This window comes from Xenopus tropicalis, chromosome 5 (genome assembly GCF_000004195.4).
Source record: "Xenopus tropicalis strain Nigerian chromosome 5, UCB_Xtro_10.0, whole genome shotgun sequence".
Lineage (NCBI taxonomy): Eukaryota > Metazoa > Chordata > Amphibia > Anura > Pipidae > Xenopus > Xenopus tropicalis.
The window spans coordinates 130,784,325-130,798,913 of NC_030681.2; the positions used below are offsets into that span (position 1 = coordinate 130,784,325).

A 14,589-nucleotide genomic window follows, 5' to 3' on the forward strand; every position below is an offset into this window, starting at 1 on the left:
TTGTATTGTATTGGAATGTATACCTTACTGAAGGTGATGAATATTTATTGTTGTATGAAGTCCTTGACCCTAATTAAACCCCTGCAAGAACTAAATGGGTCGGCAACATCAGCACAATATTTCATGAGTCTGAATCCTTAATATTCAAACCAGCAGATTTGCCTACAGACAAAATGAGTCTTAAGATATTAAAACATGTACACAGGCTGTTCAGATTTGAGTGGTGTCTGGTAGTGTCAACAGAGAGTGTGACAGAGCCTGTTCCTATGCAAGTCTGATAAACAGCAGAAGGTGGTGACAATATGTTTTCCTGAATCAAAGGACAAAGTACAGATAATTGGGGAAACATTTTATCTGCTCTTGGGGTACCATATTAATTATTTTCCTTCAGAGCAGGAACCGGAATTATAATCTGAGCAGCAGACTCATAATGAGATGCATTCCATTTATTCTCCGGAGTAATGAAAATGATACATCTGTGTTATTTTGTGCTCTCTCTCCACTCTCTCCTATGATGGGAATGAATATGTGTAACATGCATATAAACCATACCCTTGATGATAATGCAGCCTGGTTGTGTGCACAGGTGCACCCTGCGCCAGATGCTACACTTCGGAATTAATGGATAAAAAGCAACAACGTCTTTTGCCACAAAGCTAGAAATAAAAGGCATACAATGTACCCTATGCTCCAAGTTACTATTCTGCTGCCCCTACTCTGCTTTGGGTAACTGGGGAAATGAGCAAATCTGCCAAAAAAAATGTTTTATATGTTAATTAAATTGTATAGAAATGTTGGCATATGACTCCTGGACAAAGTTTGGCGCAAGAAAAATGCAGAGAAAAAATACCTATTGACTCCAGCACATTTGTTTCTTTTCAGTGAAGCAAAATGGGGCAGTTTCGCACAATCTTTTCTGCCTACAAACACTGTTAGGGCTGTTTTTTTGAGACAAAAAGCAACAGAAGGTAGCAGAATCCCTCCCCCCATTACCTGTCCTCCTGCTTGGACATGGGCTGGAGAAGGGGTTTCATAGTGTAGAGAATTCTAGTTTTCCTCTCCCTCTTATATTAACGAGTACAGGTTCTGCAATGAGCTTCTGCCTTTGCCTTACAGAAGAAGCGCCCCATACACTAACCTGTGATGCCCCAATACAGAGGGGTTAAGGCAGTCATGGCTGCTTGCACAGCCGTTAAATAGCAATGCCGAAGGTGCCGAGGGCAGAAGATGTTGAGGCTGCGGTATTCAGGTAGAAATGGAATTGCGTGGGGGGAGATACGAGCAATGACAATATGCATGCAATATAAAGTTCAGCTTCAGCCAAATTAATTAAAAATTAAATTGAAAATCAAGAAAATCATGAAAATCATGTCAGGAAATTACGATTTGTATAGACAGTCTTGTAATACTCGCTTTTAATAATGTTTCTTTTTCATTAAATCGCTTGCTTCCGATTAATTTTAAATCTGAAATGGAAATATCACAACCTATAAAGAACAAGCCAAGTTTTTTTTTTTAATTGGGTATTGTAAAAATTAAAATAGATTCCAATTTCTAAGCAGGAGTTATCTTTTATGTATTTTCCCTTAACTAGACAGTAAGGTATGATGGCCCAGCTGATTCCTTTTCTGCATACAGCACTCTACTTATTGGAATGAAATCTATTATGTGGAAATCTTGTGACCTGGGAATTTCCACATAAGGAATCTTTCTGTAATTTGGATCTCCATGGCTAATAAAAAAGTTAGATAACTCATACATAGATATACAAGGAAAAGGGGAATAATGGGAGAAGGGGTCTAAATAATTAAAACTAGGGATGTACTTTACCCACAGTCTGGGGGTGGGTATCTTTCCAGGTGGGCAGCTATTCATGGGTGAGCAATGCCTGGTTTTTGCCACAACACATTGGGAAATAACAATGGGTGGAGGAGTGATAGGCAACCATTATCTGTTTAAAACATTGCAGAGGACTATGATTAAGATGTGGCATGGCAGCCTCTAGTATTAGCTGGGGGGTCAGATGAGGCCATTGTATTTTACAATAACAAGTTACATAGACAGACATGCAATATATAAGGAGCTGATAGTACTACAGAGCCTTTAATGTATACATTGCTGAATGGAAACAATCCAATGTATCCCAGTAGGAACAATCCTAGGTATTTATTGTGCACTTTCAAAGCTACAATTACCAGTGATAATACTAAGTTTCTATACGGTTTCAACAGTGCATTTGTGCTTGAGGTTTCTTGAACTGAGCGTGCATGTCTATAAGAAAATATTCCAAAATCAATGGATCCCTTTTCTCCTAACCAGAGAGATTATATAAAAGCATGAACTTAAATAACACTTTTAGAGCAAGATTGGTCCGTAATTCCTTTCCTTGTACAGAACATGCCAATTTAGAACCAATGACATCCATAGCACAAAGAGGAGCTTAGTGGCCTTCCATAAGCTCAATCAATAAGGGCATCCTTTTGTCCTTCACACTATACCTTCATTATGTGCCTTCTTCACCAACAATTTCTTCACCCATTAGTATCTGTGACTGTTACCCAAGTCCTGTTTATCTTATAACACTTGCAAAGGAAATAAAGCTATCTGACCTAGGGCTGGAACGAGGGGTAGGCAGAAGAGGCACCTCTTCTTTTACCTACCCCTAGTTCTGGGCCCTTTTACCCCCACTGGATCAACTCCCTTCAGCGGCCCCAGCAACAATAAACATGCACACACGGGGATGTGCTGGCCAAACCGGCCAGGTTGCCTATGGAGCAAGGCCTGCTTGGCCCAGCACTGATCTGAACCCAGAAATCCAAAAATGCCTCTTTTCTTCCACCAAAAATATCTCTTTTTAGATAAACTACATTATATAAGAAAGGTTTGTATTCTATGGGTCATTTACGACCACAAGTGCAGTAATTTCCCTGATGCAGTGTTTTTTTCCCCCCAGAATTCTAGAATTTGGGCCACTAATTTAAACTCAATTGCACTTGCACTTTGTCACAAATTGAACACTATTGTGCTGGTCTGGTTGCCGTTTCTAGTGTTCAGCATTTGAGTGGTGTGTGCCAGGGGCGGGCCGAGCCGACCGGGCGCCCTAGGCGCAGCGATAGTTTGTTGCCCCCACCGAGTAATCACAAGTGGCGGGGGCAATGACACCATGAAATTCTGAATCAACATATTTTTCCCTTAAAATGGTACATTTTCTCAGTTTAAACTTTTGTTCCGTGATTTATGTTCTATTCTGAATAAAATATTAGAAGTTGGCACCTCCACATCATTGCATTCAGTTTTTATTCACAATTTGTTTAGTGTGCCAACTTTTTTGGAATCCGGGTTGTAAATGGGATCCTTTGGTTTGGTGAGCTTTGCATGCTTCTCCAAGGAGAGTGATCATGTCACTGTTTGTTCATCCAGTCTGTGTATTTATAGAAATCTTGATAATATTATATTGTGTTCCATCAATAACTGAATTGTATGTCAGAATAGGTTTACTGGAGCAGTGTTATTTTTGTCGTGCCTGCTTAGGGATTTTCTAAATGACAAACCACACGGTGGCTCTGGGATGGCAATCCAGCACTCTCTGCTCCAAGAAACTGGGTGAAGTTATATGCACAATAAGGATTCTGCCTCAGAGTTAAACCCTTTCATGATTACCTGTAATAAATAGATAGGAATCATACACTTCTATTGTATCCAGGTTTTGTTTCATTATGTTCTGACATTTTTCATTCTGATCCGTGAGATCTGCTTACAAGCAGCTACAGGGACAGTTACAGAATGATTTACAGGGAGCTGAAATTTTATGTTTTTGCCTTGTACCGTTCGGCATTTGAGACATTTATTTGAAATGAGATTCTTGGTTCATTAAAGCCTATTCTGCCCAGTAAACATTAAATATAAAGGTTTATTTATACAAATTATATGCAATAAACGACAGTTTAATATATTTATTTCTGTGACTATAGACAGACTGAAAATTTTCTCATAAAGATGTCCTTGTCTCGCTAGGTCCCCAAACAGTCAGATCTTGGCCTAGACACGACAAAAGAAGTAGGGTACGTTTGGCCCTTAAAGAGGACCTGTCAGCCTAAGAAATCATTTGAAATTCTTTTCTATTGTGTTTGTTAAGCAAAATAAACTTCACTTACATTATTAAGTAATATAAATCCTGTTTCCTTCAGTCCTGGAATTACACAGTCACATCAAATAGGAAGGCACCATTTTGTGGACACTGTTATTAAGACAAGCTTTGTATCATGCCAAAATCATGTTTATGTGCCAGAATGGGGGACCAGATGCCCAGGTCCATGCACTGGTTGCACAATTAGATGGTTAGGAGGGAGGGGGAAGTGAGAGCTGAATTGAAAGTTAAAGTACTTGACTTCCCTGCCTCTATGCCTAAGGCATAGAGGCGGGGTAAGCAATATATGATTGACAGCTGGGATTTTTAAATGCCTTTATAATGGGTTTGGATGTGTTCATATAAAAATGGATTTGGGTTTCTTTTTTAATTTGAAAAGGACTTTTATTATACAGCTTTTTATGTCTGGGTGATAGGTCCACTTTGAGTATTCTGGAATTTCCGCTACATTTATTTCTGATCGGCCCTGATCAGCTATTAATTAAAAAAGGGGATCATTTTTAATCTCTAAATGGGCCAATAAGTATCCAAGACACAGCCAATGCCCGCTTATACATGACTACACACAGGGCAATGGCCCACAGGGAGATTAGTTGCCCGTGGGTAATCTAGGCAGCCAAAAAATGCCTTTTCGTCAGCAATAAATGGAACAAAATGAAGCAATGCATTTCCCTTTCCACCAGCTATTTACTTTAATGAATCTGGAAAGGCATTTCAGGAAGATTAGTCGGTCATGTCTGGACCTAGTTATCTTTAGTTGTCTTTTTTATTGACCTCCTGCCTGGACTTTCATTACTTAGAATGGCTTCTGCCCAAACCTTTTGCCTTGTTATCTGACTTAACTCTTTGCCTAGACCTTTTGCCTGGACTGTTACTGGGCCCTCTACACTCCTGGCCCCCCCTGCAACGGCAGGATCTGCTTCCTTACACCCCTGATAATCTGACTTCCCAAACATGGTTTGGCCCCCTGTTGTTGGTGTCTTTCTAGAACATCTGGGGGCTCTAAAGGGTGGCACTGAACAGACTGACAGAGGGCAGTCTCGCTCACAGAATTACATACTGTAGATAACACAATATTTTGTATATCATTTTAAAAAATAATATTAAGAACACAGCATTTATGATCAACCCTGCATTTAGGATATAGAAATGTTTATGGTTAGCCATCATTTTGATGGATAGAAGAAAGATAACCAGTAAAGTAGTTTTATGCTGTCATCAGTGTAGTTGATGTTAAGATTAGAAGTAAGCTACAGTGCTAGTATGTGATCATTTAGCTTGCACATATTAATTAAATATAACACAAATCTTGCAAACAGCATCTTCATTAATAAAATACTCATTTATTCAACTCTTACTGCAGATATGAAGCTTCTGGAGCAGAAGAGAAGAGCTGAGCTGTCTGACCAAAGTAGTAGTGTCATACAGATTATTTTTATTGAAGATCTGAGCAGTGCTTCATCACCCAGTGCAGAAAAGTGCATAACACACATAAAGTGCAAGGGTGCAAAAATTCCCTATCTCCTCAGACATCTGCCCAAATGGCACAAAGAAAGGGGCTTCAGGTCCACCTTCGTCTGAAGGCCCTTGCCTCCTGGGGGAGTTTTAGCCGGGGAAGGTGAACCTTTTATCCCTTACCTCTCTGGTCAGAAGGCATATAAGGGGAAGGGATAACAACTGACCTCTAAAGAGGTATCAAATGGGAATGCACCCTCAGCAGGGCTAGGTTTTAGTGGGAGAAGAAGCCTAATGGTCACACATCTCCCCCCTAGATTCATGCAAGGGCCAAGTAGAGTCATATTACACTGAATCCTTGTTTAAAAGTTCAGTTACTCCCAATGCCTAGCAGGCTGGGGTAAAAGAGCAGTGCCAATAAAGTATGCAAGTGTCATGACCTAGATGCCTCCATCTTAAAGCATTACAAGGTGTGCAAGGCCCGGGCACCATAGTGTTCAGCCCTTTGGCCAGAGGATGAAGGGAGCACTGCCTTACTTTCGGATTGGTGGGAGAACCCCTATGGATATGAACAGATACTAAACTTGATCGCAGCCAAAAGGCCAAGAAGCGATAAAGACAATAGATTAAGGTTTCATAAATACAAATCTAACAGAACTTGCCACTCCCCATTTTACTGTGTCTGTATAACTGTAAGAGAACCGCAATGTTCCCCCCTCTGGATTACAATCAATAACTAAGACGGCAGAAGTCACAGCATGTACATCACATTAAAACATAAATTAATGTATAAATCCCATTCTCATCAGAATAACACACTGCTTACAAAATTAATATTTTCGTTGAATAGATTCCTTAAAATCATTATGCTGTGCACCGCAGTTCTTATCGGTGTGTAATACTCACAATAACTTTTCTGTGAAGTCTGTTCATTAACAGAGAATAAATACTCAGCAACTTTGTACAGCATATTCATTATCTGTGAATAAATACCCAACGCAACCTCATTATAAAGCATATTCATTACCACATCTACAGACACTGAGCATGATTATACTGTACAGTGTGTTGATTTCCAGAGCACAGGTAGAGAGCAATAGCTACCCAACACTGCATAATTAATAGCAATGCATACAGGGAAACATATGGTGCATCATTCTAATTACAGTTTTGGAGTGAGTAGAATGTTCGTGACATGACATATAACACAAAATGCAATTGGTTTTGACTTTCCAACACACATCACAGCAACAACAAAGTCCAAATATGTATCTTAGTATCTTAGTGTAGCAATTGTGAATACCCAGGTTCAAAACACATAAACCATGATGTAGGCATAGTTTCCAAAGCTGTAATATGGTTGTCTGACAATCTAAATACACAGGAGATCACAAGGCTATATAGATTCTCCCACAAACAAAGCTTGTTTTACTTAACTGTCACCCTAAGTGTAGGCAGCTTCATTCCTTATCTCTCCTTGTGACGTCTCTTTTAAGAAACCATTCATCTGTAGAGGGACTTCTTTAAGATCAGTTCTAATTATGTCAGTTTTATTTCAGATAGGTCTCAACGCTAGTGCTGACTGCAAAGGATCTGCCATAGTCAAAAAGGTTAATAAATGGTTTTCAATGTAAACTACTTGTAGTGGAACTACAAGCCCGAACAACCACCAGATGCTTTCCTAGGATTCAGGGTGTTGTAGTTTTAAAGTAGCTGTATAATTGCTTATTAATACCTTAACAAATGTATGGGATCTATTATCTGGAAACCCATTATCCAGATGGCTCTAAATTACAGAAAGACCATATCCTATAAACGCTATGTTAAAGAAGAAGAAAAGGTAAAAACCAAGTAAGCTTTATCAGAAAGATCTAAATAAAGCCATAAGCACTCACAGAAAAGCTGCATTGAGTCCTCTATCAAAAGAAACACATGATTTCATGATGTTCTTCGGTATCAGACTTCCTCTCTTTTAGGGCTCCTTCAGGTTTGGGGCATGAGTCTGCACAGCTCTCTCCTCTCTCCCTCTTCTGCTCCCCCCTCCCACAAGAATGCATGAGAATGCACTCCCCCCTCCCTTAGGAATGTGTAATCTGAGCTATCAATGGCTAGAGCTGCAGCAGAAAGCTATTAAGATCAAGCTAAAATGGCAGCTGCTATCTTAAAGTAAAAAGTAAAGCTTTCTGCAGAATAAATATAGTGTTCTAGGTGGCTTTAATGTGGCAAATCTTTGTGCAGTAAAATGCCAAAATGACTTTCCTTCTCCTTTAAACAAATAGTTAAATTTTTTTAAATTATTTCCTTTTTCTCTGAAGTAATAAAACAGTACCTTGTACTTGATCCCAACTAAGATATAATTAGTTCTTATTGGAGGCAAAACAATCCTATTGGGTTTAATTATTGTTTAAATGATTTTTCAGTAGACTTAAGACATGGAAATCAAATTATGAAAAAAACCCTATCAAGAAAACCCCAGGTCCTGAGCATTCTGGATACAGGTCCCATACCTGTATTGTCCCAAAATAACCCCTTAAACAGAGGCTTAATAGATGGCATCTGATAATACACTGGGGTTCTGGACTTTCTAGTACCCCTTTTTTCTTTAGCTTTCGCTATCTAGTTGGTTTCTTATAATAATTGACGTTTAAGTAATTACCATATGTAATTAAATACATATCAGAGAGGAAAGAAAGACAAGAGCTGCAAAGGAGGGAAAGTCAGGTAGCGACTTAATTGCATCTAAAAGAAACAGTAATGAGTCAAAATGAGCTGGCTTTGGTTTGCTCCTGGCACCGGAGAACATCCTGTTATCTTACAAATAAGTGCAGGCAACTGTGCTGCAGCCCGCGGGGAAATGAGGGGATTTGTCTAATGCAAAAATGGCTTATTAGAAAGAAAACGAGGTTAGTAAAATGACTGTGTACGACTTATGTACTGGGATAAATCTAGCTTTATCTGCTGAGATAGCAAGGGGTGAGCATCTGGCAGAGATACAGAATATAAGGGGCATACATAATGGTGCTGGTAGGGCAGTCTGTAGCTGTACATTGCAGTACCTTTCACATGGTGTAAAACAATAACCTAAACCCCTTGTATTGTGTATGAAACATGTTCAGTCATGATCCACCGTTAGAGCCTATTCCATGTGTACATATATGTAGCTTTGGGAGATTTGTGGCATATATGGAAATAACAAGGCTCATTTATAAATGCAGCCGCAATTGCGTTTTCACAAAAATGGATGCACTGGTTGCACATATTGATGCCACTGATTAAACGTAATGGTGTCTAAACCTACTCCTCGCACTTGCACATATTTGCACCAAGTGGAAGTGTGCCTATCTATCTCTGCAGGGGAACTATAGGACCACCACCTCCCTGAAGGTGGTAAAAAATTCCAGGGTTAGACAACAAATAGGTACTGGCACTTAGAGGCAATTTGCCATGGAGAACTAGTCCCTTGTGTTTAATGTGTCAAGAAGAGTGCAGTCTCCCCAAAAGACTGTACAACAGGCTATTTGGTTTAGAGTGGCAAAAGAAAAATACAACTTGTGTGCCACAAATTGTAAAACTCAGTGAAGGAGCTCAATCAAACAGTGGTGTAGGTTTCACTAGGTCCACTTCAAAAAGTACCATGTATCTGGTTTAGAGACCCTAAAGCTAATGTGAGACTGCTGGCGTAAGCTAATGTGAGACAGCCCCAGCCCCAGCCACATTATATACAATGCAATGCAGTGATGGCAGCTATTCAGGCCCTCACACTATAACACTGGCACTGATACACAGCATTGGCTCCACTATGACTAACTAGAAATGAACAAAACAATTAGATTGTACCTGTACCTATGGGAGTGGGGTGATGATACAGTACAGACCTGTGGAAGTGGGATGATGATACAGTATAGTGCCTGTGGGACTGGGATGATGATACAGTATAGTACCTGTGGGAATGGGATGGTACAGTATAGTACGCGTGGGAGTGGGATGGTACAGTATAGTACCTGTGGGAGTGGGATAATGATACAGTATAGTACCTGTGGGAGTGGGATGATGATACAGTATAGTACCTGTGGGAGTGGGATGGTACAGTAAAGTACCTGTGGGAGTGGGATGGTACAGTAAAGTACCTGTGGGAGTGGGATGGTACAGTATAGAACCTGTAGGAGTGGGATGGTAAAGTATAGAACCTGTGGGAGTGGGATGGTACAGTATAGAACCTGTGGGGGTGGGATGGTACAGTATAGAACCTGTGGGAGTGGGATGATGATACAGTATAGTACCTGTGGGAGTGGGATGGTACAGTATAGTACCTGTGGGAGTGGGATGGTACAGTATAGAACCTGTGGGAGTGGGATGGTAAAGTATAGAACCTGTGGGAGTGGGATGGTACAGTATAGAACCTGTGGGGGTGGGATGGTACAGTATAGAACCTGTGGGAGTGGGATGATGATACAGTATAGTACCTGTGGGAGTGGGATGGTACAGTATAGTACCTGTGGGAGTGGGATGGTACAGTATAGTACCTGTGGGAGTGGGATGGTACAGTATAGTACCTGTGGGAGTGGGATGGTACAGTATAGTGCCTGTGGGAGTGGGATGGTACAGTATAGTGCCTGTGGGAGTGGGATAATGATACAGTATAGAACATGTGGGAGTGGGAGGATGATACAGTATAGTACCTGTGGGAGTGGGAGAATGATACAGTATAGTACCTGTGAGAGTGGGATGATGGTACAGTATAGTACCTGTGAGAGTGGGATGATGGTACAGTATAGTACCTGTGGGAGTGGGATGATACAGTATAGTACCTGTGGGAGTGGGAGAATGATACAGTATAGTACCTGTGAGAGTGGGATGATGGTACAGTATAGTACCTGTGGGAGTGGGATGATGGTACAGTATAGTACCTGTGGGAGTGGGATGATACAGTATAGTACCTGTGGGAGTGGGATGCTGATACAGTATAGTACCAGTGGGAGTGGGATGATGATACAGTATAGTACCTGTGGGAGTGGGAGGATGATACAGTATAGTACCTGTGGGAGTGGGAGGATGATACAGTATAGTACCTGTGGGAGTGGGAGGATGATACAGTATAGTACCTGTGGGAGTGGGATGATGATACAGTATAGTACCTGTGGGAGTATGATACAGTATAGTACCTGTGGGAGTGGGATGATACTGTATAGCACCTGTGGGAGTGGGATGCTGATACAGTATAGTACCTGTGAGAGTGGGATGATACAGTATAGTACCTGTGGGAGTGGGATGATGATACAGTATAGTACCTGTGGGAGTGGGATAATGATACAGTATAGTACCTGTGGGAGTGGGAGGATGATACAGTATAGTACCTGTGGGAGAGGGATGATGATACAGTATAGTACCTGTGGGAGTGGGATGCTGATACAGTATAGTACCAGTGGGAGTGGGATGATGATACAGTATAGTACCTGTGGGAGTGGGAGGATGATACATTATAGTACCTGTGGGAGTGGGCGGATGATACAATATAGTACCTGTGGGAGTGGGATGATGATACAGTATAGTACCTGTGGGAGTATGATACAGTATAGTACCTGTGGGAGTATGATACAGTATAGTACCTGTGGGAGTGGGATGATACAGTATAGTACCTGTGGGAGTGGGATGATACTGTATAGCACCTGTGGGAGTGGGATGCTGATACAGTATAGTACCTGTGAGAGTGGGATGATACAGTATAGTACCTGTGGGAGTGGGATGATACTGTATAGCAACTGTGGGAGTGGGATGCTGATACAGTATAGTACCTGTGGGAGTGGGATGATGATACAGTATAGTACCTGTGGGAGTGGGATGATGATACAGTATATGTATGACTGGATAGGCACCTGTGTAAGGCACATTGCTTGGGGTGGGTACACTACTCAAGTAGATTTATGCTCAAGTATAAAAAAAATCCAAAATATTCCTATTTTAAAATGCCCACATTTTCTTTTTTTGGGACTTTTGGGGGCCTAAGTTAATGAAAGATCTTCCTTTGATCAGGTACCTATACTGCAATGACCCATCCTAACAGAGAAGTTGAAAGATACTGGTTGCAGTGAGTTTTGACTTGCCAGGCCTGCCCATATTTACCTGTATGCAGTAATTGCAGGCTTCACACTGCCGGCTGCATTAACAGGGACAGCAGAGAGGATTTTTAGCATAATAAAGTCACTAGTGTTTAAATGCTTTAACGTATCAGATTTATTTGCTCTCAATGTTACACTGCTTGATTCAATGACACATTGCTCCCAGACTCATTTTATCATACTTTTGCAGCCGTATGTGCTATTTAACTCTTTCATCCAGTCTGGCAGCAAGGTGGCACTATTTAGATTTAGTTCAAGCCAGGGCAGTATTGGCATATAGCTTTTTTCCTTTGTGTTTGCATAGATTTTTTGTTTTGGGTACTTTTGAACTATCTGTTCAGCAACCCAGATTCCCTTCCTGTCCCTTTAATGCTTAACCTTGTATGAATTTAAAACCCACATAATTACAACAATCTTCATCGTGTGCCTGTAGAGTGGGGCAGAAATCAGCTTTCCTCCAGCCAAGTCTCCAGTCCCCACAATGCCTGGCATATTCATGTTATTCTACCGTTTCTTTAGGTTTCAGAGTAGGAATGTTGGACTGTCTTGATTTTTCTCTTTTTTTCAACCTTAACTACTATGTTGCTATGGTTTGGCAACCTGTGTCTCACTTAAAAACCATGGGACCATTCCCTGATTAGCATTTAGTTGTTTACTTTAAAGGCAATTAAAGGTTTTAATTGTATTGGCAGGACATGAGTTCAGGTTCAGCCATACTGTATTAGCATTACATAGACCCTCTACTATTCATCATCCAGTTTCTCATGCGAACCAGTGCCTAGGGTATATAAGACCAGATTCTGACTAGTTGCTAGGTTAAATTGGACCAATAATAACTGCTGGATAACTAAAAAAACACAAAATATACAAATGAAGACCAATTGCAAGTTGTTTCAGAATATCACTGTCTACAAAAAGGTCTTGTATCACATCATACAAAAAGGTGAACTACCCCTTTAAGGAAGTAGGATTTCCAGGAAAGAGGACTGTCAAGTTAATTGCTATCAATTATACTGATTATGGAAACACACAAAAAAAAATATTTTTAATGGAAAACAAAATATATATTCTCTGGGGTGTGTTCCAATTAAAGTACTCCCCGGTGAGGGTAATTGCCTGCCCTGGACCCCAGGCCAATTGGTAACTCCGTATAAATATGCCTTTTGTTGATCTTTAAAGGTTGAGGGAATGTATGGGGCAAATAGAGGTGTATACGACATAGGGGTTTTTTGCTCTGTGCTGTGAGATGCAGAGGGCAGTCAGTACCAGACAGAAGTGCTCTCTGAATGGGCACTGAAGGGTCTGATGGGCGAGCAGGGTCAGACGGGGGGGGGGTGCCCCCGCCGCGTCCCCCGCACCCCCCACAAGCAAGTAAGTTGCAGGCAAAACTCAGTCCTTCTGTAAAATGTATATTGAAGCAGTCAGATTCTTAAAGGGGTGGTTCACCTTCACATAGATGAAGTTATTTAAGCAGATTTGGTCATTTTAATAAAATATGTAATATATCTCTTTAAGAAAATGTCTACTGTTTCAGAGAAAATTACCTCTGAAGATAGTGTTTCTGTATAGGGCACAGGAGTCAGTGGAGGCACCAGGGGAGGAGGTCGCCGACCCCTTTCTGCACAAGCCTGTGTCAGCGCATTGAAGCTCAGTGTAACGCTGAGTACTGGCAGTAGGAGCTTCTAAAGCTGCTGCCCATGTCAGCTTCCTGTCTCTTTCTTCCTGCCTCTCCTCTGATTGGCTGCTAAAGTTACAGGCAGGTAACATGATCCTGTGCTCCTGCAGTGAACATTCAGGGAGGGAGGAGGGAGCAGGGGGGGAAGCTCCCATGTGACCCATGTCCCATGTGACTCCCATTTGTGAAAAGCAGGGTTGCCAGGTTGGTGGTTTTTCAGCCAAACTGGGCTACTAATTTATAGCCCAGGTGGGTTTCCAAAATACAAACCCACCAAGGTACAGATTTGGGCTATTTTTGTAGCCTTGGCAGGTTTGTAGTTTGGAAACTAGCCAAAGTTTTTTTCCCTAGTGAACCTGACAAGCCTGTCCCATTGCATGCTGGGTAATATAGTTTGTAGCTAACAATTAGCCTACAGCTAGGATTAATATAAACTACAATACCCAGCATGCAATTGGACAGTATAGAGAGAGGCTCCTATTTCTATTCTATTAAGGCTCAATCTGTCTATCTGCTCTGCAACCTACTCCCTGCGAGTTGTAGTTCAACACACCCATATGTATATCATGTCTGGGGTTAATGCAGCATTCTGAATCCATTTGTGTAGTGACATACTTCCTGGACTGGGCACAGAGGGCAGGGAATTATCACTCATCCCAGTAACTGGAGAGGGGGCACAGGGCTTGGGTAGTGATTATACTCTTTAAAAAGGCATGTTTTCCCATATATACTTTTTAAAATTTCATTGTGTATATTGGGCTATTCTTGGGTTACTTTTGAAGTGGCTTTTGGCTAGTTTTAGGCGGGTTTCAGAACTGACTTTGGCTGGTTTGGAAAAATAAATCTGGCAACCCTGGCGAAGTTTTTGTGATTTCTCGGTATGAACTGCAGCTATTACAGTAAGTTAAACAGTTTATTCAGACACATAGATGCACAGTCTTTGCATGACACATATTATCATACTCAGGGGAACATAATCTATCATTTTTTGGGTAGCGGTGAGAAAAGATGGACAACCCCTTGAATCAGATAACAGTGAGTCTAGGACTGGCCAGACCGCGGATGACATAGTTGGCCAGCTTAAATATATTGCAATATATGGACAAACAATCCCTGTTAAAGGGGAGGGCATTTCTTAGTAGGTTGGTGCACAGAATGTCTTAATGTCCTATATATATTGGCAGTGGGTGAGTGCA

The 14,589-nt window shown here is 41.1% G+C and overlaps 1 long non-coding RNA gene across 2 annotated transcripts in view; it reads right to left on the reverse strand.

Annotated features, from left to right (window-relative positions):
* Window positions 1-13,430, reverse strand: part of LOC105948528 — a 146,673-nt gene extending 133,243 nt beyond the window's left edge. For both annotated transcript variants that reach the window (XR_004222781.1, XR_001171950.3), the window contains exon 1: window positions 13,263-13,430. This is a non-coding gene — a long non-coding RNA (uncharacterized LOC105948528). The remainder of the gene's footprint in view (window positions 1-13,262) is intronic.
* Between the last annotated feature and the right edge of the window lie 1,159 nt (window positions 13,431-14,589).